This window comes from Musca domestica, unplaced genomic scaffold, assembly GCF_030504385.1.
Source record: "Musca domestica strain aabys unplaced genomic scaffold, Musca_domestica.polishedcontigs.V.1.1 15, whole genome shotgun sequence".
In the NCBI taxonomy this organism is placed as follows: domain Eukaryota; kingdom Metazoa; phylum Arthropoda; class Insecta; order Diptera; family Muscidae; genus Musca; species Musca domestica.
In genome coordinates, this window is record NW_026712207.1 from 4,817,218 (window position 1) to 4,842,902 (window position 25,685).

General features: G+C 34.8%; 1 protein-coding gene across 2 annotated transcripts in view; it reads left to right on the forward strand.

Annotated features, from left to right (window-relative positions):
- Nucleotides 1–8,407: 8,407 nt before the first annotated feature.
- Nucleotides 8,408–25,685, forward strand: part of LOC101887283 (protein SCAI) — a 45,891-nt gene continuing 28,613 nt past the window's right edge. Inside the window, exon 1 of one of the 2 annotated variants that reach the window (XM_059119569.1) lies at nt 8,408–9,803. The gene's annotated coding sequence lies outside the window, so the exon portion shown is untranslated. The remainder of the gene's footprint in view (nt 9,804–25,685) is intronic. The other variant, XM_059119567.1, reaches the window with a different exon arrangement.

Here is a 25,685-nt window from a genome sequence, read left to right on the forward strand (position 1 = left end):
TCAATAATGTATGTACATATATGACAACATGGTCGACCTGCTTGTACTTTTAGACCACTTCAAAGACCTTGATCATATAAATACATGTCTGAAACTGAGAAAATGTTCCAAATAAGAATTTAAGAACCGTCGGTAAGATATCAGTCAAAATTGCTGTTTTAATTCGCCCTCATTTATTTACCGAACAACAATTGGTAAAAATTTGAGGAAATTAAAAAAGGATGGCATAGAACAGACCCCTCGTCCAATTTTTGTCATGTAATTAAAAATAGTATAAGACTTAGTATCAAAATAAATATTTTGATCCATTTTTATTGCTTTGTGTCTTAAAATTAGGTCTTAGAAAAACTACATTCTCCCAAAAACAAAACTACCTTGTGAAAGAAATAAGGTTTCCCATTTCCTACCTACTCGCTAACATATCTTCAAAAACTCGGTTGAAATTAAACATTTCATGGAATAGCTTCTAGAAGTTCTTTTATCTTCACAAAGGTGACGCCAATATTTCACCTCACTAGGCGTATTTCCAGACTAAATGAATACACACAGCTGATACATATTAATAGCAACTGTTTAAAGGACATTATCTCGGAATACCCACACCCAGCCTACTTATAAAAATATCTTCTGTAAATCGACTGGAATGGAACTTTTTATTGCTTATTATTTAGAGTCTCCAGTCAAATGTAGGGAATATATTCTATTATATCTAGATGTGGAATCTTGCAGCTAAAGAGAAAAAGCTACCAATAAGAGCAAAGAGAGACATATTTATTTCACTTCACTAGGTATGTGTATTGGCTAATCGGATACACACAGCGTCAATAAACGGCAACTATTTTAGTGATATTCTCAGAATGCCCATTTCCTGCCTACTCATGATCATTTACCATGTAACTCGGCTGTAATGAAACTTTTCATTTCTTGTTCGTTATTTCTAGCCAAATGGAGGAATTGTATTACGTTATATCGAGATAAGGAATATTTTAGGTTAAGAAAAAAACTTTTGCTGGCACGCAGGGAGACATCTATATTTCAACTTATTAGGTGTGTTGCTGGGCTAAATAGATACACACAATGCCCACTTTGTGCCTACTGATAAACATTTGTCCCGTAACTCGGATGGAATGAAACTTTTTTCGGGGAAATAGTATTCAGTCGTATCGAGATATGAAAGCTTGTAGCTAAAGCAAAAAAACTGTTATTGGCAATGCAGGGAGACATCTATATTTGACTTCACTATGTGTGTATATAGGTTAATCAAATGCACACAGCGTCAATCAATGCTAACTATTTAAGAAAAATTTTCTGAACGCCCATTTCCTGCCTACTCATAAAAATTTATTAAACTTTGCTTTGCTTCTTTGCCAGTACTAGTAAAATGGATGGATAGTATTAAATATCCTCGTTTCTAAATTGAGCAGTGTATTTCCTCTTAGAGCTCCCTCTAAAAAAAGGGTTCCGGCCAATAATTTTGAGTTGTGCAGTTTTATAAGAAGTTTTTCCATAAAGACATGCCAATTTTCTAAACACGGTCCGATCTTGTTAATTTTAATACCAAATCTATATAAGAAACTTAAAAAAATACTCGTATAAAATCCGAACTTACCATTTCTTATAGTTGTGTTATGAAATCCAATCGGTTGTTTTAGTTTCAGATAAAATCTGTTTGTTGGCTATAAATAGAGAAAGAAACAAGTTTTTATGCATTAGTGTAGCTTTATATTCATTGACATATCATTTGCTAAAAACACAATTTCAGTTGCTTAAATTTATTTTGTGAATGTAGAAGCATAAAACTCCTGCAAAATAAATAAAATAAAATAATACCCACAAACACATATAAAACACACATGCATACATACATACATATAGAAATTAATTGAACATAAGCCATTAAATAATTAAGCATTATTATTTTTAAACAGTCAAGACTGAAAGGTTTACTAGGATAGTGAAAAAAAAACTTGTTTTTATTATGCTGTCATCTGTCCCCCATACCTCACTTCAACCCCACTGCACTTTATTTCGAACATAGTACTTAAAATAAAAAAAAAACAAAAATTAATCATTCATATATTCTATTGTGATATCTGTATAGCACCCATTTATGAAAAAATAATTATTTTAAATGGAAATTTTTAAATTAGCTAAAATTAAAAGAATTTAAAAAAAATGTATTTTGTCACTTTTTTGGCTCTATTTCCCAACCAAGTTCTTTCTCTTTAGCAGCTGTAGTTTAAATAGATTAAAGATTAAAAAAAATAAATTATAAACAATGAATAGTAGATGTGAATTTTTGGTACTAACCTAAACAGAATAGAAATAAAATAATATTTAATATTTTAAAAAAAATTATCTTTAATATCGAAATTTAATTATTTAAATATAATGGATGTTTTGTTATTAGAAATTAGTATAACTAAAAAAAAACGATTATTTAATAAAAAACAAATAAAAGAAATAAATAAATGCATGAATGTGTTCACTAAAATCTGGTTTGAAAGTGTTTTCCTTAGGAATATGGAAATAAAAATATACGACAACGAAAAAGCCCACAAAAGTCTCTGTAAATTATAGAAAGTAAGTATTTTATATCCAACTCAATTGGAATCAATTCAAAATTTAAAGATATAACAAGTAAAAAAGCAGTAAGATCGGCCGGGCCAAACTTTGAATACTCTCCACCATTTGGAGCGAATTAGGACATTTTCAAAAAAAAAGTTAATTAAAAGTTCTGTTAAAATCTTTAAAATACCTAACATCGGAAGGTGCCTATATATGGGGGGATATACGATATATTGTGGACCTATATAGACAAATCTATGTCTAGGGGTAAAGTACTCACAAAGAACTTCTGGTTAGAATTTCAGACAATTCCGTTTAAAAATGTGGCTAAAATCATAAGAAAATCGAATATCGGGGGTACCGTTATATATGGCGGCTATAGAATATCATGGACCTATATAGATAATTCTATTTCAAGGGATGTGATGGATGGATGGGTGGATTTCCAGACCATTCCATTGGAAAATGTGGCTCAAATCATCAAAATTCCGAATATCGGGGAGTACCGTTATATGGGGGCTATACGATATCGTGGACCTATATAGACAATTCTCTTTCAGGGAGTAAAGTGCTCACAAAGAACTCCTTGTGTAGATTTTCAGACAATTCCAGTGGAAAATGTGGCTAAAATTGGGGGTTATATGATATCGTGCACCGATATAGCCCATCTTCGAACTTGACCTGCCTGCAAAAGAGGGATCTGTGCAAAATGTTAGCTTTCTATCTTAATTCGTTTTAACTGTAGCGAGATTACAACAGACGGACAGGGTTAAATCGTCTTAGAATTTTACGCTGATCAAGAATATATATACTTTGTTCGATGAGTTACAAACGGAATGACGAACTTAATATACCCTCCATACTATGTATGACGGAGGGTATAAAAAAGTTAATATTTGATTAAAGGGGAAAAAGTTCCAAATATCCCAGCCATATGGCTACAGAGGGCATATACCATTGAAATAACGGTGGTAGACTCCAGGTCTTTTTGGACCAAATCCGTTTCAGGACATTTGGAGTCGATCTAGCGATGTGTGTCCGTCTGTCTGGCTGGTGCGATCGATAACTCTCGAAGGGAGTATCCGATTTGATCCAAACTTGGTACATCGTAATATTATTATCAAACTTAGATCGGGTTTGGAGATGGGCAATATCAATCCACTACTTCTGGTACCTCTCCCACAAAATGTCAACATTTTCAAAGAAACTAATTTACTGCACAGAAAGCGAAAAGGATAATCCGACTTTGCTCCAAATATGCAAATCCTAATATTTGCAGCAGAGCAAGGTCAGCTGCGAAAATGGACAATATCGGCCCACCCTATCAAGTACCTCCCCCACAAAGGATTAAAATTTTGAATAATTATAACTCTTATGCCATGTGATGTGACCCCTTGCGGGAGAGGTACCAGAAGGAGTTGACCGATATAATCCATCTTTACAACGGATCTTGCGTTAGCAAAAATATTTGGGTATGTGAAATTTGAAGAGAGTTGGATGCTTATTTCGCTCTCTTTGGGCGTTTTTTTTTTTTCAAAATCTTGAACCCTATGTGGGGAAGGTACCAGAAGTAATGGTCCGATCTCTACCATCTTTATGACAGATTTTGTGTACCAAGTCTGAATAGAATCGAATATTACAAATTTTGACCCTTTGTGGGTGGTGTATCAGAAGGAGTGGACCGATATATTCCATCTTCACACCAGACTTTGAATTAATAAAAATATTGTGATGTGTGTATTTTAAAGAGAGCCGGATGCTTTTTTCGATTTTTATGATTATTTTGGTGATTCAAAACTTTAACCCTTTGGGGGGACGTACGTGTTGATGGAAATATTGACATGTGCCAAGTCTGCATGGAATCGGGTGTTAATTTCGAGTTTTATGAGCCGCATGGATATTAAAATTTTTGACCCTTTGTGGGTGGCGTATCAGAAGGAGTATACCGATACCATCCTTACACCAGACATTGGGTTAGTAAAAATATTGTGATGTGTGTAACTTGAAGACAGAATTTACTACGAGTCACGTTTTGGCCGTATCAAATGATATATACCCACTCTAGAAATATGGCTGAGGGTATAACAAGTAAAAAGACATTAAGTTCGGCCAGGCCGAACTTCTAATACCCTCCACCATTGGGTAAAGAAAACTATTATATGAAAAAAATATCTGGATTCAAAAGTGTTCCACCTTAAACTACAAACTTCATTAGGATCAGTAGGGGAATGGTTGGAGTCGTTATATGGGAGCCATACTAAAATAGGAGCCTATATGGACAATTTTATACTACAACGATTGTAATCTATTGCGAGTATAAAATACCAAATTTTACATTATTTCGTGAATAAATGTGACTAGGACCAATATGGACAATGTTTTGACGCCGATTGTAGAACCCATTATAAAATACAAATACTTAATTTCACACAAATCTATTAGAAAATGTGGCTTAAGTTCTCAAAATACCGAATATCCGATGGTACCGTTACCTGCAAACGGAGCTAGAGCCCATTACGAATTTTTAGAAAAATGTTGGTAAAACCATAAAAATACCGAATACGGGGAGGTATCCTATACGTCACAAGAGCTAAGACCCATAACGAACTTCAAATACCAATTTTTAGACAAATTGGTGGAAATGTGTGGCTAAAACTCTATTCAAACTGGAGGGTATAAAAATGTGGAAAAGGAGGGAATTATTAATATTTACGAATTCCTGACGTTTAAATAATATGTATATTTTTATACCCTCCACCATAGAATGGAGGGTATGTTAAGTTCGTCATTCCGTTTGTAACACCTCGAAATATACATAAAATTCTATGTCGATTTAACGATGACCGTCCGTCTGTGGAAATCACTCTAGCTTCCGAACGAATTGAAGTAGGTTGATAAAATTTTACTCAAATGTATATTATGTCTGTAGGACTTTTGGTATTGAAAATGGGCCATGTAGTTCCACGTTTTGGTATAGCGCCCACATAAAGGTACCTCCCTATTTTCGGTATTTGGGTGTTTTAAACGACATTATTCATCGGATTTGTTTTAAATTTAGTATTTGAAGTTCGAAATGAATACTACAGCATAAGACAGGAGATTGTCTGTGCAGGTCCACGTCTTCGTATAGCACCCATATAACGGTACCAGCCGATATTCGACTTTTTGATGATTTTAGCGACATTATTCACCGGAATTGTTTAAAATTTGGTATTTTAGGTTCGTAATGAATACTACAGGCTAAGACAGAAAATTGTCTGTGCAGGTCCACGTCTTCGTATAGACCCCAAAAGAACGGTAACTCCTTATATTTTTATTTTTAAGATTTTAATATAATTTACAGAGTGAGATGAAAAAACTGCAACCAACTTCTGACTGCTGTTATTTCTAAGCCACTCGTCCGACAGCTGCTAAAATGATTCCAGTGACAGCTCATTATATTGTTTACAAGCTTACATAAGCATTTTGGTGAGAAAAAATTTATTCGTAATGGAATTCAAGCGTGATAGTGTGATTTATTTATACCATCGCTCGTTACTGTGATGATGGACGGAAGAAAATAGCAACATCAGCAGAAATGGTTCGAAAAGTAAAGAAGCGACTTGATGAAAACCCGCGTCGCAGTGGACGAAAAATGGCTCGTGAGCTGAACATATCGCAATATTCCATTCGGCAAATATTGAAAAATGAGCTCGGGGTAAAGCCATCGAAATTCCAAAAAATGCAAGAACTTACACCGCAACAGAAAAAAATAGACTCAAAAGAGGTAAAGAGTTGCTTCGCTTGAACGAATGTGGTGAACTGCCGAATATGGTTTTCTCCGATGATAAAATATTCGTTGTCCAGCAGTTTGTAAACAAACAAAATGATCACATTTATTTGGCAAAGAGGTCAGCTGAAAATGTGCACCTTCGGTTGGCGGGCAGAACTCAAACGCCGGCCATGGTGATGGTGTGGGCCGCCATAACATCCGATGGTCGCTCTCCGCTCGTATTAATCGACCGTTGCATAAGAATAAATGCCGAAAATTATGGCCTTGGGCACTCAAACATTTCGGCCACAGACCTTGGACATTCCAACGGGACTCAGCACCATCGCACTCAGCACGCGCCACCCAAGAATGGTTACAAAATGAGGTTCCTCGCTTCATTTCCAGCGCACAATCCGTTGGACTACTGTGTCTGAAGTATTTTGGAAAGCAAGGTTGGCACTAAAAAATACCAAAGTGTCGATCACCGCAGAGCAACATTCGGGCAGTGTATGACTGTTTCATTGGCCGTTTAAAGGCCATAATTCGTGCCAAAGGTGACCAAATCGAACAAATCTAAACTTATTCCAAAAATTTGATGCTATTTCCGACATTTTTTGCTTTCATTCAATAAAATTAAAAAAAAATGTAAAAATTATGGCGTTTGATTTTGTTGCAGTTTTTTTTTGTTTCATCTTGTATATATATACATATGAGAGCTATATCTATGTTTTGGCCGATTATCCCTAATTTCAATAGGTTCGTCCTTGGGTCAAACAAATTATTTGTGCAAAATTTCATTTGGATCGGACAATAAATGCGACATGTACTTTGTTTACAAAAATACATGGAGAGACGGATGGCCGGACGGACGGATGGACGGACATGCATAAATTGACTCAGAATGTGATTATATGCAGATCATCAAAAGGAACTATGGGTCTATCTCGTTTCCTTTTGCCTGTTACAAAACGAAGTTATCAGAAGTGAGTTGGCAAAGTCTGTGTCACCCTGTTATAATTTTGTGAATTTTATTGGCAACGCGCACAACCATTATCGTAACTTCTCCGACTAATGCTAGGAACACAATTGGAGCGAACGACGAATTTCGCCCTACGCGGCGACAAAATGAGCCGCGAAAATTCGTCGTATGGAACACAATACCGACGAAATTATAAAACAGCTGATGAAGTTGTTTACTTTTTGCTCATTTGTTAACTACAATGAATTATACAAGAACACATAATTCTTTACGTTCTCTATTATAATTTCACTTATGTCCATCTTCTCTATTATAAATTCACTGATATCCATCTTCACTCAGGCGCAAGTACACAAATAAATAAACAAATTAATTATGTTTTTTTTATACGAGTAACAGATAGTAGAGTGACCATAACAAATTTTAAAGTAAAAAGTAACTTTATTTACTAAAACACATAAAATTCGTACAAGTATGGCCACCTTGTACTGTTTTGTTCGCCGGTCGCCGGCGTATGAAATAGAAATAAAGCTAATTGAGTTCGCGGCGACCGACGAAATTTTCGCCGGTGCCGTGATTGTGTGCACTTCCATATACACATATGTGTTTTATTTTTGACGACGAACATACGCCGCGAAAAAATTCGTCGTTCGCTCCAATTGTGTTCCTAGCATAAAACGTTTTTAACTCTAACCCGTATTTTGGAAATTTATTTATTTTTTATCTGGTGTTTAAATTTGGAAACTGTCATTAAAACTAATTCTAATTTCTTATTCCTTATTCCTTATCACTTTCATGTATTCTCAAATAATATCCGTTTAACATAACCGATTTGTATATGATTGGCAACGCGTACAGACATTATCGTAAAGCCTCTGACTAAAACGCTTTTTTTAACTTTTATTTTGGAAGTGTTTTTTTCTTATCTGGTTTTCAAATTCGAAAATTGCCATTAGAATATTTTTTTTATTTTTTTTTTTTTCTTATTCTTATCATTTTTTTGAAATACCAAAATAATAGCTGTTTAACATAACCGAGTTGCCAATAGAATATTTACCTCACAGCGTTACCATATCAATATGTGGAATAAGGCGACATCTATATTCAAGTTGTATTACTCACACGAAATGAGTAAAGAGGAAATCGATAAACCACCCCTAAGTGAAGCGAAACAAGTTAAGGGGGGAGAGAGAGAAACAGTGAATAGAACGACCTGAGCCAGAGAAACTCAATACATTTGACTGCACGTAGACGTAAGAACGTAACTTCAACCAAAAAAAGAAAAACCCGAAATCACGAAATAAAATTACAAATATCGCCTAGAAAAACTAGTTTAGATTAAATAAAAATCCCAATAATGTCTCATTAAAGTGCAATTCTGCGGTAGCAAAATGAAATTTTGTTGAAATTCGCGGTGTGTTGTGTTCAGAAAATGGGAAAATTATCAACCGGCAAACTAGAATAGAAATCCAATAAAAAAATCATATGCCAAGTTAAATGTAATCGCTGTCGTCGTAGGCAAAGTCGCTGTCGTGTATAAAACAAAAAAAAAGAAAAAAGTCGAGGAGCAAGAAGCAGCAGCAGCAGAAGAAGAGGAAGAACAAGCACACGGAACGGTGGAAGGAACAAAAAAAGCCAGTAGATATACCCACGACTCCAGTCTGCCAGGCGGACTGACTGCCAGCCAGCAGCGAGCCTTTAACGTCCGGGGGGAAGTTGGCAAAAAAAAAAGTGTAAAACAAGAAGAAGCAGCAGCAGTGAAAACGTCGAAGTGAAACATAATGAAGTAATTCAATGAAATTTTTCGCTGTTCACAAAAAAAAAGAAAATTCCATACAAAATAGAAAAAAAGAAAAGAAAATAAAAACAAAAATTGGTTTCGTCTCTTTTTTGGAAGTGAGAAAATTATTTCAAAAAAAAATATCATAAAAATCTCTGATGAAAATTAAATGAATTAAAAAAAGCATAGCAAAAAAGAAGTATAACAACAAAATACAAGAGAGGAAAAATAAAGAAAGAAAAGTAAAAAAGAAAGAAAAATAAAGTAATTTTCTGGTGAAGTTGTGAAGTGAAAATCCAAAGGAAGTTGAGTTTTGTTTTAAGTTTTCCTCCAACCAGACATTAATCAATAAAAAAAAACACAAAATATCGTTTCTTCAAAACACAAATCCACGCACATTGAACAGAATCCGGACCACAAAAGTAGCGGCGGCAGCAGCAGCAGCAACAACAACGAGACGAAAGGGAGGATAAAAACCCACAACCAAGCCTATGCTGGATCAATGAGTATTGGTCTTCTCTAAAAGTCAAGGAGCCACACTTCCGTTTCCGTAATGACAACAATTTACAACATTAGCTACTAGCGAGGCAAGTGGGGGCAACATCTGCTTCCTATTTTATCAACCAAAAAAATCTACAGCAGCCTAAAAACCCTCAACAAAAAACAAGGAGTTTCATTGAGCGAAACTACGCCAAATACACCATGGTCTACTGTGGTCCAAACAGGTAAGCATAAACCTCCCCGGCCAGAGTCTTTTTTTCCTTTTTCAGGGGAAAGGGGGTGTAGGGAAGTGCAATTTTTGGTGAAATATCAAAAACTGCAACGAATTGTCTTATCAGACGGCGGAAGTGTATTTTTGTTTGTCGTCCTGTTTTCCTTTTTTTTTGGCAATGCAATCGTGGTTGTATCGATGTCACACACACACACACACAGACACATTGTTACATTTTTATAATAGCCTCACAATCGTTTGATTCCTTTTGTTGTGATTTTTTTTTTTTTTTTTTTTGTGTTGTTGTTGTTGTTGTTGCTGTTCTTCTGCGTCACAGTGCGCATTACCGGCTGTCGAAATGAATGTTGAGGCGGAATGAGTTTCGGTTGTGGCGGTCGTGGCTGTGGTGGTGGTGGTGATGGCGGTGTTACTGGTTACAACTTCAACCAATCAACCATTCATCCACCAACCAACAACAACAAAAACAACAACTAGCAGTGAGCACATGTCCTTTATGCCCCTTACCCAAGGACCCTCACGTTTTTTTGTCTTCCTTCTATTCCTTAGTTTTTCTGTTCATTCTTCTTTGGTGTGTTATTTTTTTGTTCTGCTTCTTTTTTACTTTTTAGCCCACAAATCTTTGTTGGCGTATTTGTTTTTCGTTTTTTTTTTTCATTTTTTTTTTGGTACGGATGTATAGATGAATGACTGCGACTATGTCACACAGAAAGGAAGTTCAACATCTTCTGCTGTTAGCCTGGTTGATTATGATTCAGACCCATTTTTAAAATGAGCGAGCATTTCTTTTTGGCATAGAAACAAAAATCTGCGAAAAAAAGATGGTAATGATTTCATTGAGGGGAAAGGGGGAAACCAAATCGAATGTTTTTCAAATCTTAAAAAAGAGATTTGTAAATATCAAAGGATTGGGGATCTGGAGGAGGATTTGAAAGGATTATTTTTAAAGGCATAAAGTATAACAGGAGTTTAAAGCCCACTAAAACCTCGAAGACCCTAAATCCTTTCTCCTGAAACCCTACAATATTCGAAAACCTTATTCTGTATAAAGGCGTTCCGAATAAGAAGTATTATTTTGGTATCTAAAGAACAATTCCACTTTCAAAGCTTATTTTGGTACCGTTAAAACTTCAAATTACACACATCACAATATTTTTTTTATTAAATCAAGTTCTGAAGGTGTGAAGATGGAATATGTTGTTCCACTCTTTGTATTACCTCCTCCACGAAGGGTCAACATTTTGAATATCCGTGAAGCTGATCTGATTCCATTCAGACCTGGCACAATATTTCTATCAACACAACATCTGTTGTAAAAATGATAAAGATCGGAAAATTCCTTCCGGTACCTCTCCCACAAAGGGTCAAAGTTTTGTATAACCAAAACGATTATGAAATCCGAAATCAGTATCCGTTTCTATTCATATTTCACACATTATTTCTACTAATACAAGATCAGCTGTGAAGATGGAATAAATCTTCTACTCCTTCCGGTACCTCCCCCACAAGAGGGCCAACATTTTGATGAATATTCTAAATTTTGACCCTTTGTGGGAGAGCTACCAGAAAGAATAGACCGATATATTCCATCTTCACAGCAGATCTTGTATTAGCTCATAAAATGCGAAATTAACATCTGATTCCGTTCAGACTTAGTACATCTTAATGTCTCCATCAACACAAGATTTATTATAAATATGGTAGAGATAGGATCATTTCTTCTGGTACCTCCCCCACACAGGGCTCAAGATTTTGAGTAACAAAACGATCTAAGAAAGCGAAATAAGCATCCAACCCTCTTCAAATTTCACACATCCAAATATTTTTGCTAACGGAAGACCTGTGAGACCTAAGACCTCACCCAGAAAGGGTCGCAGTTTTCAATACTTTTATCAAGTCAGCGGTTCTTTACAACGTTCTATATCAAATTATTTCTCTCAAGTAGAATATATTTTTATCTGTAATAGATTAAGTATGAACAGTTAAAAAAAAGCTGCAAAGTTCAGCCAGGCCGAACTTTTAATACCCTCCACCATTTAGGAGGAACTTGAAAAATTTCAACAAAATTCCGAAAACTACTTAAATTAAAACCTTTTTATGGGGACTATACGAAGACGTGGAAATGCTTACGAAATGTTTCGTCTCAAGCTGTAGTACCCATTTCGAACTTTAAATACGAAATTTGTTTCACTTCCGGTGAATAATGTCGCAAAAACCATGAAAATAACGAGAAAATAACGAATATCGGGACTATACCTATTGCCATAGCTTGTAGTACCCATTAAGATCTTCCATACGAAATTTGAAACGATTCCGGTGAATAATGTTGCTAAAATCATTAGAATGTCGAATATCGGGAGGTACCGTTATATGGGGGCTATACGAAAACGTGCACCGACAAGGCCCATTTACGAACTTAACCTGCCTACTGAAGGATGTCTTTTGGTTAGATAAAATCTGTACACGGGTTTTTAGGCTGAGACAAGCCTGTAAAAGTATACTTGGACGAGGTCTTCTGGATATAGGTTAACTGTATGGGGTCTTCTGGCAACGAACCTGTAAAAGGTCTTCTGAACAAAAATTCCTGCAAGAGGTCATCGGGCCGGATAATACCTGTAATGGTATTTTTTGAGGTCTTTTGGCTATAAAAGACCTGTAAGAGGTCTTCTGGTTGGAAAAAGTATGTAAAAGGTCACCTGGCCGGAGATGGTTTGTACGAGGTCTTTGGGCCAGAGAAGAGGTTTTTTAGACAGAAAATGCCTCGAAGGATGACTTGAATATCTGATTAGGGAAGACTATTAAGAGATCTTCTGGATTATAATGGGTCTTCCTCTAGCCAGATAAGGCCTATTCGGTACGGCAAGGCGCCCATAGCCAATTTCTAACCGAATTTGCAATAGTTTGGCCCTTTAGGTTCATGTTGGGACAGAGGCCGTTTTTTGGGTGTTTTAGTTCTTGGTCCGATTTTCCCGCTAAAGTGGCTGAAATTTGATATTTTAGAAAAATAATTACATAAGAAATGTTCAACGTATGGCGAGATTTTAGAAAATCTTTCATTTTTGGTGGTTTCGAAAGGTCTGACCAAAATTTTAACTGAATAGACCACAATTATTTATGTTCTTTAACAGGTTTTGATATATAGGCTTAGACCATGTTTATGTTAGAACTCTTGGTACCTACCTACTTTAGGTGGATTTATTTGAAGTAAAAGAAACGAATATAGCAATTTTAATCCAAACCCAGTGGGTTAACCCATTAAACGTACAGTAAGTCCCAAATGTTTAGGATTTTTTAGGCAATTGTTTTCTGGAAAAATTTAGTTGTTACATTGTTTTTATACCCTCCACCATACTATGGAGGGTCTATTAACTTTGTCACTCCGTTTGTAATTCCTCGAAATACTCATGTCAGACCCAACAAAGTATATATATTCTTGATCAGCGTTAAATTCTAAGTCGATTTAGCGATGTCCGTCTGTCTGCCTGTTGTAATCACGTCATCTTTCGAACTAATTAAGATATAAGCCTAAAATTTTGCACCGTATAACGGTACCTCCCTATATTCGACATTTTGATGATTTTTCCGATCACCGGAATTGTTTCAAATTTGGTATTTGAATTTCGAAATGGATAATACTGCCTAAGACAGAAAATTATCTGTGCAGGTCCACGTCTTTGTATAGCCCCCATATAATGATATCTCACCGGAATTGTTTCAAATTTGGTATTTGAAGTTCGTAATGGATACTACAGCCTATGACAGAAAATTGTCCGTGAAGGTCCACGTCTTCGTATAGCCCCCATATAACGGTATCTCCCAATATTCGGTATTTTGATGATTTTAGCGACATTATTCACCGGAATTATTTCAAATTTGGTACTTGAGATTCGTAATGGATACTACAGCCTATGACAGAAAATTGCCTATGCAGGTCCAGGTCTTCGTATAGCCCCCATATAACCGTACCTCCCAATATTCGGTATTTTGATGAGTTTACGTACAATACCCTCCGAAATTATTTTAGATGTCGTATTTGAAGTTCGTAATCGATGCTACAGACTGTGACAGGAAATTGTCTATGCTGGTCCAGGTTTTCGCACAGCTCCGATATAACGGTACCTCCCTATATACGATATTTTGATGAATTTAGCTACATTATTCACCGTTTATTTCAAGTTTCAATTTTGAATATGGTAATGCCTTATGACAAACAATACCTATGTAGGCAGGGTAGGGTCGTATAGACCCCAATGTAACGGCTATATTTGGTATTTTTAAATTTTTTTTCAGAATTTTTAAAATATTTTATTTTTTTTGAAAATTTCCAGTGGTGGAGGGTATTCAAAGTTCGGCCCGGTCGAACTTACTATTTATACCCTACACCACAAGGTGGTCAGGGTATTATGTCTTTGTGCATTTGTTTGTAACAGGCAAAAGGAAACGAGATAGACCCATAGTTTGTTTTTATGATTTGCATAGAATCACTTTCTGAGTCGATTTATGCATGTCCGTCCGTCCGTCTGTCTGTCCATATATTTTTGTAAACAAAGTACAGTTCGCATTTATTGCCCTATCCAGATAAAATTTTGCACAAATCATTTGTTTGGCCCAAGGACGAACCCTATTGAAATTGGAGATTATCGGTCAAAATTTAGTAATAGCTCACACATATATCTTCGTCCGATTTGATTTTTATTGTGCACCAAACGCGTAATATCAGCCCGAATAGTATGGAATTTTGCACAATCAACCAAAAATAAGTATGCCAAATTTGATCGAAATCGGTTCAGATATAGCTATAGCTCCCATATATATTGTTCATCCGATTTGTTATTTTTGTCTTCCGTAGCCGTAATATGCACTCTGTAACAACAATATTTGGGGAAATATATCAAATGCAGCTCAGAAATACCTTTGCTAAATTTCATTGAGATCGGTTCAGATTTGGATATAGCTCCCACATATAACTTTGTCCGATTTACCTTTTACTGTGCACCAAACGTCTAATATTTGCCCAAATGGGATGGAATTTGGTACATACGACCGAATAGAGTCTAGAAGCTGGTATGCCAAATATGGTGAAGATCGGTTGAGATATAGCTATAGCTCCCAGATATACTGTTCATCCGATTTGTTGTATTTGTTACCCACAGCCGTAATATGCACTCCGTAAAACGATATTAAGGGAAATATATCAAATACAGCTCAGAAAAATCTTTGCCAATTTTTATCGATATTTTTTAGCTCCCACATATATCTTTATCCGATTTCAAATTAATTGTGCACCAAATGGGCAATACAAGTCCGAATTTAAAAGATACAAATGCATCGGCATATTAAGTCCTTTGAATTTTAAATTATAATTATAATCATAGCGTGTATGATTTAATTCTCCTATAAAAACTTTTAATTGTTATGCGGAGCTCTACTAAATTAGCAAAGTGGTGTAGGGTATCATAAAGTCGGCCCGCCCGACTTTAAGACTTTCTTTACTGATTTTTTGTTTTTTAATTTTTTTTTTTTTTTTGTCGTTTAGTTAAGGTTTAGACTTTTGATGTATTTTCGGACCTACAGTAGAATTTTATGATTAATACCTTTGTAAAATATTTTGATTATACAGTTAATTTAATAAAAAGTTTTTCATCATATTAAACAAATGACCAAAAAGACTCCTTTAGTGCCTTAACCCGACCAAATTCATCCTCGTATTTTTATCAGTAATATTATTACAGAGGAAACTATATACCTTAAATGCAAGGATTCCAAGGAATCTTAATCCGAAAATTTCAAAAATGTGAATGAATGGGGGGAATTTTCCGACTCTATTTAAATGACTTCCCAATGTAAACTTTCAAACGGCCGATACACGTATCTTCTAGTTTTAGCTCTACTTTCATAACCTACAGGGTTTTCCCTATAATAATTTTTATTCGTTGCACAGAGTGATCTGAAATATTCCCTAGGACATGATGGCGCATTTTCTCACCCCTCCCCCCTCCAGAAGCAAACGTGTATTCCGACTCCTAACCCAATGCAAAAACGATAACGCTAAATTCATTCAATCATTCTCTCTCTCTTCTTTTCCACTGGATTTTTCCTCGAAGTAATTTAATTTGTGTGATATAATTTCGCCGAGGAAAGTGACACAGTTTGCGAAACGCAGCACTTGTTTCGTCGACCCACTTCCCTAACGATGATGCCCATCATCAAATGGCGGAAGCTGGACCCAAAGAGTCCTGCAATCTTAGCCAACACATCGGTGAGCGTACATATACGTATAGAATACATGAGTGTGAGTGTGTGTGTGTGTGTTCGTATTTGGGTACATGAGTGCGTATGTTTACTGTTGTCACTCGCTTACACATTCATGCTCGAGTAGTGCTCATTTACGACTACAGCAGTGTGTTGTTGCTGTTGTCGTCGACGACCAACACTCACTCACTCACTGAACTTATCTCGGCGAGAGTAGCCGATGACGAGGATGTGAATGGCATATGAATTATATTCATATGTTCCTTCGTTCATCTCCATGCATGTGGGTATGTGTGTGTGTGTGGTGCCTTTGTGTGTGTGTGTTTCGTGTTCCTGAGTGTAAACTTTGAATATAAAAATAGTTGTAGGCTGGTTTGTTTGTTGGTTGTTTGGTCGGTTAGTTGGCTCCATGTTTGCTTGGTTTGTAAATTCTTCATTGCCTTGGGCTCCATTCTACTTGGGTTCCATTGTTGGCGAGTGTGTGTGTACATACATATATTTTTGCCATAATAGGGAGTTCAACATTGTATGATGGAGGCCTGTGTGCTTTGGTGTGATTATGTTCGTCATGAAAAGAAAGCCCACTGAATGGGGGGAAAACCTAGAAGAGAAAGTTGTGAAGGACACATCTCATGAAATGAGAAAATCCCTCTATGGCTATTTTTAGCCAGATTTCAATAGAGTTTATTTATAAATCATATAGAACAAAGAAAGTAAAACAAGATGCAAAACTAATAGCAACCTTTTTTTACAATGTGATGATATTTTTGTTGCAAATGCAAGTGCTTGACAGTTGGAGAGTGGATGGTTAGCTGAATATGAGAGATATGCTAATGACAACTTAACCAGTTGCTGGAATATGATAAAGTTAGGATGTCATGGGTTGAAGAAACTATCAAGAATGTTAAGAGATATGCAAAACCTGCAAAAACATTCTAAAAAACGAAAATGGATAGTCCATTGGCCCCTCAAAAAATTTTCTAAAAAAGCACTTTGGCCTTTTTTCCTAAAAACATCCACATTAGTTGGCCTATTGGTACTTGACATAATTGAGATTTTTTGCCATAAAAATCTCCAAATTCTTAAAAAATAATACTTCGATAATATTCTTAAAATAATACTTAATATCGTAGAAAAAAATTCTTAAAAAATAAACTTTTGATGTACTTTAAAAATATTTTTAAAAAATCCTTAACAAATATTCTAAAAAATCTCCATTCGGTGGGCTAATAATCTAGTTTGTTGCTTCTTCGGACCTTGACAAAATCATAAAAAGAAAAGTTTGTTGTTGCTGGGATTCTTGAAAAAAGTTATTATAGAATTCATATTATTTCCTCTTTAGATCCTTGAAAAAAATCCTTAAAAATCTAAAATTTTGCTCCTGGTTCCTTACAAAGAATTTTTGAAAACTAACTCTCCTTGGGTTCGTGCTCTTTTGATCCTTGTAAAATTCTTAAAAGTCCACGTTTATTGTTTCTTGGGTCCCTAAAAAAAATTATTGAAAGTACACTTGGTATTCTGTTTGGATCCTGAAAAATTCAATCCATGGTTTCTCGAAATTTACTAGTCGGAGATAGCCTTGAAAAGATGTGTGGGACCGAGTCTTAAAAGACGAGCTGGAGAGAGAGAGTATCTTTAAACGAGCTGGAAAGAGTGTCAATAGACTAGCTGCAGAGAGTCTCAATACACGAGCTGGTGAGAGTCTCGATAGACGACCTGGGGAGAGAGTCTCAATAGACGAGCTGGAGAGAGAGTGTCAATAGACGCGCTGGAAAGAGAGTGTCAATAGACGGGCTGGTGAGAGTCTCGATAGACTAGCTGGATGGGAGTCTCGATAGACGAGCTGGATGGGAGCCTCAAGAGACGAGCTGGATGGGAGTCTCAATAGAAGAGCTGGATGGGAGTTTCAATAGACGAGCTGGATGGGAGTCTCAATAGACGAGCTGGATGGGATTCTCAATAGACGAGCTGGATGGGAGTCTCAATAGACGAGAGAGTCTCAATAGACGAGTTGGAGAGAGTCTCAATAGACGAGCTGGAGGGGGAGTCTCTCGGAATTGTTTTAAATTTGGTATTTGTACTTCGTAATGGATACTACAGCCTATGACAGAAAATTGTCTGTGCAGGTCCACGTCTTCGTATAGCCCCCCATATAACGGCACCTACCGATATTCGGTATTTTGATTATTTTAGCGACATAATTCACCGGAATTGTTTCAAATTTAGTATTTGAAGTTGGTAATGGATACTGCAGACTATTACAGAAACTTGCCAATGCAAGTCCACGTTTATTTAGGTCCTTGAAAAAATATTTTTTTTAATGCACGTTTATTAAAGTCTTCAAAAAAATATTTTTTTTTCAATTCACGTTTATTAAGGTCCTTGAAAACATATTTATTTCAATTCACATTTATTAAGGTCCTTGAAAACATATTTTTTCAATTCACATTTATTAAGGTCCTTGAAAACATATTTTTTTAAAAATCCACGTTTGTTCAGGTCCTTCAAAAAATATTAAAAAAAAACCACGTTTGTTTAGGTCTTTGAAAACATATTTTTATTTAAAAACCCACGTTTGTTTAGGTCCTTGAAGAAAATATTCTTTACAAAAACCTCGTCCGTTTGGGCCCTTGAAAAATATTTTTTAAAAAATCCACGTGCGTTTAGGCCCTTGAAAATATTTTTTATAAAATCCACGTCCGTTTAGGCCCATGAAAAATATTTTTAAAAAAATCCATATTCATTTTGGTCCTTGAAAAAAAAAATTTAAAAAAATCCATATTTATTTAGGTCCTTGAAATTTTTTTTAAAAAATCCACGTTTATTTAGGTTCTTAAAAAAACTTTTTAAATATCCACGTTTATTAAGCTACTTGAAAAAAATATTTAAAAAACATGTTTATTCAGGTCCTGGAAAAAACATTTTTTAAAAAATCCACGTTTATTTAGGTCCTTGAAAAATATTTTTTAAAAAATCCAAATTTATTTAGGTCCTTGAAAAAATATTTTTTAAAAAATCCACGTTTATCTAGGTCCTTGAAAAAATATTTTTTACAAAAACTACGATTATTTAGGTCCTTAAACAAATTTTTAAGAATATCCACCTTTGTTTAGGTCCTTGAAAAAATGTTTAATAAATCCACATTTGGTTAGATCCTTGAAAAATATGTTTAAAAAGTCCACGTCCATTTAGGCCCTTGGAAAATATTCTTTAAAAGATCCATGTTCGTTTAGGCTGATGAAAAATATTTTTTTTAATCTGCGTCCGCTTAAAAAATACTTTTTAAAAAATTTACGTATATTAAGGTCCTTGAAAAACTATTTTTTAAAAGATCCATGTTTATTTAGCTATTTTTTTTTTAAATTTACGTTTATTTAGGTCCCTGAAATAATATTTTTTTATAAATATACGTTTATTGAAGTCCCTGAAAAAAAGGACACGCTTATTTAGGTCTTTGAAAAAATCTTTTTTAAAAAAATCCACGTTTATTTAGGTCCTTGAAAAAATATATTTTTTTTTTAAATCCACGTTTACTAAGGTTCTTTAAAATTATTTTTTTTTTTTAAATCCACGTTTACTAAGGTTCTTTAAAATTATTTTTTTTTAAAAATCCACGTTTACTAAGGTTCTTTATTATTTTTTTTTTTAAAATCCACATTTATTTATATCCTTGAAAAAACATTTTTTTCTAAATCCACGTTTATTTAGGTCCTTGAAAAAATAATCTTAAATAAAATCCACGTTTGTATAGGTCCTTGAAAAAATATTTTTTAAAAATCCACGTATGTTTAGGTCCTTGAAAAAATAATCTTAAATAAAATCCACGTTTGTATAGGTCCTTGAAAAAATATAATATTTTTTTAAAAAAATCCACGTTGAATTAGGTCCATGAAAAAATTTATTTTTTTAAAAATGAACATTCTTGGGAAATATATTTTTAAAAAATGCACGTTCTTGTAAATGGCTCAAAAATATAATTTTCTTTTTTAAATCCACGTAACAGTTGTTCCTTGAAAAAAACATATTTTTTATAATCCAGATTGTTGTACATCCTTAAAAATATATTTAAAAAAAATTCACGTTGTTGTAAATCCATAAAAAAAATTAGTTTTTATAAAATGCACGTTTGTAAACGTCCTTGAAAAAATATTTTTTAAATCCACATTTGTTAAGGTCCTTCAAAAAATATTTTAAAAAAATCCATATAGTTCTATGTTTGCTTCTTTGTTTAGGTCCTCAAAAACATTCTTTAAAAAATATGCATCCTTGAATAAAATTCTAAAAAGGTCCGGTTTTTCGATCCCTGAAATATTCTCTAAAAAATCATTGATTCCAGGACTCGCCGAAAATGTCCTCTGGCAACCCTAAGGACTTGTGTTTTTGGTTTGACCTACATAATGCGTTCAATGAAAATCAATGTGAAAGCATTTAGTCAGGCATTGTATACTTAAACACGCTTTTGGCACAAAGCAAAACACGCAGGCACGCACACACAGCAGCTATCCCTCAACGCATTCACGCATACAAGGTGACGACAAAAAAAAAAAAAAAAACAAGGAAAAAGCGACAAAAGGAAATGAAGGGAAGATAGAAAAAATATAAACAACCAACTTCCCCACCATAAATAGGTAGCGTTCCTTTTTAAAACAACGCTCAGGTAAATATGGGCCCCAAAACAAAGTTCGATAGATAGTCATTATCGCCGTGTGTAATAAACAAAGGAAACCAAATAAACAATCAATGTAAAAATAGCAACCAAACAGACCGAGCGACCAACCGACCAACTAACTAACTATCAAAAAATCTTTGATTGACTTTTAAGTGATGCATTTACAGGGGGTTGTTGTCACTCAAAGGGTAAAATCCGCCCTCCATTTTCCCATGATAATATTTTTAATGGTAGTGTTATTGTCCACACTGGCAACACGATGGTGTGTGGGTAGGTGTGTGTGTATGTGTCTGTATATACACATTGATAGTAGTAGTCATCGTAGTAGCAGTCATTAGCCACTCATCTCACTTGAATGATATTCAATGCACTACGCCGAATGACTATTCATCGGAACGGTCAGAGTATAAAGATACGACACAGTATGTAAGACATACATAAGACAGTGGTTTAATAAAAATTTAAAACAAATAACCGAGTCTGATATAAGTATTACAAATTACCAGCTTTGGACGATGTCGTCTACTTCCTTCACTTTATTTGAGATGTGTGATAATTCGCGTGAGGTAACAGAAATAGTGGACCGAAGTGTTTCATTTCATTTAATACTGATAAAAATATTGGGATATGCAACATTTAAGAAATGTGACCATTTATAGGGGTGGTGCCCGATGGGGTGGGCCGATATCAATTACCTTTACACAAGATCTTTCGATAGTAAAAATGTTGAGATGTATGAAAATTGAAGAGAGTAGGAGGCCTATTTCGCATTTTATGATCATTTTGGTTTTTTACAATTTTAAACCCTTTGTGGGGAGGTACCAAAATCAGTTCTCCGATATATCCCATCTTCACACTTATTCCCATCTTCATGGTTATTCAAAATGTTGAACGTTTGTGAGGGAGGTAAGAAAAGGTGGTCCATTCTATCTGTTCTTTATACCAGATCTTGTGTTTGTTGAAATATTTAGATGTGCGAAATTTATGAGTTATAATTATTAAAAATTTTGACCCTTCATGGGGGAGGTACTTGATGGAGTGGCACTGATATAAACTCTAATATTTGCAACGTTCGCATAAAATTACATTATCCAGTCTTGGTCAATAAGATAAATTATTTTCTGTAAAAATAGTTATCTTTTAAAGCTATATTTCTCAGCTCTGAATTCGTTCTAAGTTTAAACCAAATCGAATAATTCTTTCGAGAAGTATCTTGCGCACCTGCCAGCCAGACAGATAGACGGACAAACATCGCTAATTCGACTCCAAATGTCCTAAAATGAATTTGGTCCAAACAGACCAAATGATATATATCCATTATAGCCATATGGCTGAAGATATAAAAAAGTGGCTGGGAAAAAAACATCTGCCATTTTGTCAAAAATGCTTAAAAATTCGTGCTCGATGCTCCTTAGGTCCTCAAAAAACAAGCTTGGTCCTTGCAAAAATATCCATAAAAATGCACGATTGATTCTAAACAAATGCACGTTTGGTCCTGGAAAAACATTCACGTTTGGTCCTGGAAAAACATTCACGTTTGGTCCTAAATAAATCCACGTTTGCTCCTTAAACATATTCTTAACAAATCCACCTTTGGTCCTGGAAAAAAATTCACGTTTGCTCCTAAAAAAGTCACGTTTGGTCTTAAAAGATCCACGTTTGGACCTTGAAAATAATGACGTTTGATCATTAATAAAGTATCCCTAAAAATACACATTTAGTCCTTGAAAAAAATTCACATGTGGTTCTCAAAAAATCCATGTTTGGCCTTTGAAAAAATCTACGCCTGAGAAAACTATACTTAAAAATCTACTTTTGCTCTTTAAAAAATACCCCTTAAATTCACATTTGTTCCTTGACAATTTTGTTACTTAAAAGCTCCATCTTGATCCTTAAAAAATCCAAGTTAGGTCCATGACAAAATGTCTTTAACAGATCTATGTTTAGTCCTTGACAATTTTGTTCCTTAAAAACTCCATGTTGATCCTTAAAAAAACCAAATTTGGTCCTTGAAAAAATATCTTTAACAAATCTATGTTTGGTCCTTGCACAAATATATTTAAAAAATCCAAGTTTGATGCTTTCAAAAAGTGTCCTTACCAAATCTACGTTTGGTCCTTGAACAAATATTTTTAAAAAATCCGCGTTTAGTTCTTGAAAATAATCACGTTTTGTGCTTTAAAATATCCTTAAAAATCCACGTTTTGTCCTTAACAAAATACGTTTTGCCCCTAGAAAATATCCTTGAAAAATTCACGTTTGGTCCTTGAAGAAAAAAAAAACTTAAAAAATCCATGTTTGGTCCTTGAAAAAATCACGTCATGAAAATTCCTCGTTTGATCTTAAAAAAAAAATACCCTTAAAAATCCAAGTTTGATCCTTGATTAAATCTACGTTTGGTCCTTGAACCAATATCCCTAAAAAATCAAGGTTTGGTTTTGATAAACTCAAGGTTTGGGCCCTTGAAAAGTCCGAGTTTGGCCCACTAAAAGTATTATTTAAAAACATGCGTTTAGTCCTTGAAAAAAAAAATAACAAAATCCACGTTTATTGGTCCATTGGTTATTAAAAAAAAACTTACAAAATCCACGTTTTTTAGTCTAATGGTCCTTAAAAAAACTAACAAAATTCATGGCAAATAAAAAAATATCTCAAAAAAAAATCCACCTTTGGTAGTCTAATACAGAATGAGATGAAAAAACTGCAACCAACTTCAGACTGCTGTCATTTCCAAGCACTGAAACAGAAAGAAAATAGACTCAAAAGAGCTAAAGAGTTGCTTCACTTGGCCGAAAGTGGTGAACTGCCGAATTTTGTTTTCTCCGATGAGAAAACATTCGTTGTCCAGCAGTTTGTAAATAAAGAAGAACAAAATGACCGTGTTTACTTGCCAAAGAGGTCAGCTGAAAATGTGGCCACCAGAACTCAAGCGCCGGCCGTGGTGATGGTGTGCATCGCCATAACAGCTGATGGTCGCTCTCCGTTCGTATTAATCGACCGTGGCATCAGAATAAATGCCGAATATTATCGCGAAAATGTTTAATACACCCATGCCTCGGGCACGCTAATATTTTGGCAACAGACCTTGGACCAGGACTCAGCTCCATCGCACTCAGCACGCGTCTCTCAAGAATAGTTACAAAATGAGATTCCTCGCTTCATTTCCAGCGCATAATGGTCACCAAAATCTCCGGATACTAATCCGTTGGACCTTTGTGTGTGGAGTATTTCGGAAAGCAAGGTTGGCACTAAAAATTACCAAAGTGTCGATCACCTCAAGCAAGCGCTTCGCCGGGAATGGACCAAAATACCGCAGACCAACCTAAGGGCAGTGTGACGGTTTCATTGGCCGTTTAAAGGCCATAATTCGAGCCAATCTAAACTTATTCTAAAATTTTGATGCTATTTCCGACATTGTTTGCTTTCATTCAATAACAATTAAAAATTATGGGGTTTGTTGCAGTTTTTTATCTCACCCTGTAATTCTTGCAAATTAAAAAGTTTTTAAAAATCAAAATTTGCCTGGTGGCCCTTGTGGGAAAATTTTTAAAAAAAATTCAAGTTTTTTAAAAAATTAACCATTAGTTCCTGAAAAAATTATTCGTTTAAGCCCACATTAGATCCTTGAAAAAACGTTCATAAATTTATACAACATCTACGTTTTTGGTCCTTGAATAAAATTCTAAAAAAATCGATTTTTTGGTCTATTTTTGGAAAATTATACCTTGAAAACATTTTGTAGGATATTCCATTTTTTTAAATATTGGTCCAAAAAATCCTCTTCTGTTGGTCTTTTATACCGTCGCATTGATTCCTTCAATTGATTTACTGTACCTTAGAAAAAATTTCTAAAAACCCAGATATATTGGATTATGGGAATACATTTGATGGTTTGAACAAATTCGATTCAAGAAATCCACTCGTGTTGATCTATGTGTGCTCGAAGAACATGTTTGGTCCTAAAAAACATTTTTTATTCATAAAACTCATGTGTTTTAAAATTTCTTTAAAATGCTTCTTAAAGAAGATCTTTTAAGCACTAATAAACCAACACATTAAAATTTTAGGATATTTTAAAGGAGCAATTGACCAACGAAAACTGATTTTCAACAAATTTAAACAACAATATATTTACATTTTTTTTCGAGGTTCAATTAACTAAACACATGGATTTTTTTTCGTTCGAAGAGCCAATGTCTGGATTGGTGATTTTAAAGAATTTTTATCAACGGCTAATATACGCCGACGTTGTTGAAAATCAGCCTTCGTTGGTCCTTGAAAAAATATCCTAAAATCTGTATGTGTTGGTTTATTAGTGCTTAAAGATCATAGGTCCCTGAGAAAATATTCTTAAAAAAATTCACAATAAAGTTTTGCTAATTCTTGTGAAAAATCGCATTAATAATATTTACTTAATTTTTTTCACTTTGAGCCCACTGTCCCCCATAAAACAATTCCTAGTATTCATGGGGCCATCGTAAAAAAACTTAAATCATTGTTACCGGGCAAAGGGGGAAATCTGATATGGAGTTGTCCCATGATGTCATCTTCATCGTCGCCGTCGTCGTCATCACCATCATCATCTTATGCATCATCAAACAACTCACAAGATACAAGTGGCGTGGGGGGGAGGACGACGACAGACAAAGAAATTATTGAATCTCACATTGTTTGTTGGAAAGTGGTTGAGGGGGCAAGAAATGGTGGGTGGGTTGGTTTATGGTCGCCTGAGTAATACTACGCGCCGCATTCAAACCTAGCAGGCAGGCAGTAGATGTTGTGGTGAATGGCTTTTGAATGAAAATCAGTTTCATTTTGCAATTGTTGTTGTTGTTATTGTTTGGATTTTTATTCATTTTTTTTTCTACGTCTGTCATTCACATTCTCAGTTAAACAATAAAGGCGCGTTTAGTGTTTGATAGTGTAGTTGGAGAACACTGTAACGTTTGGGGGACA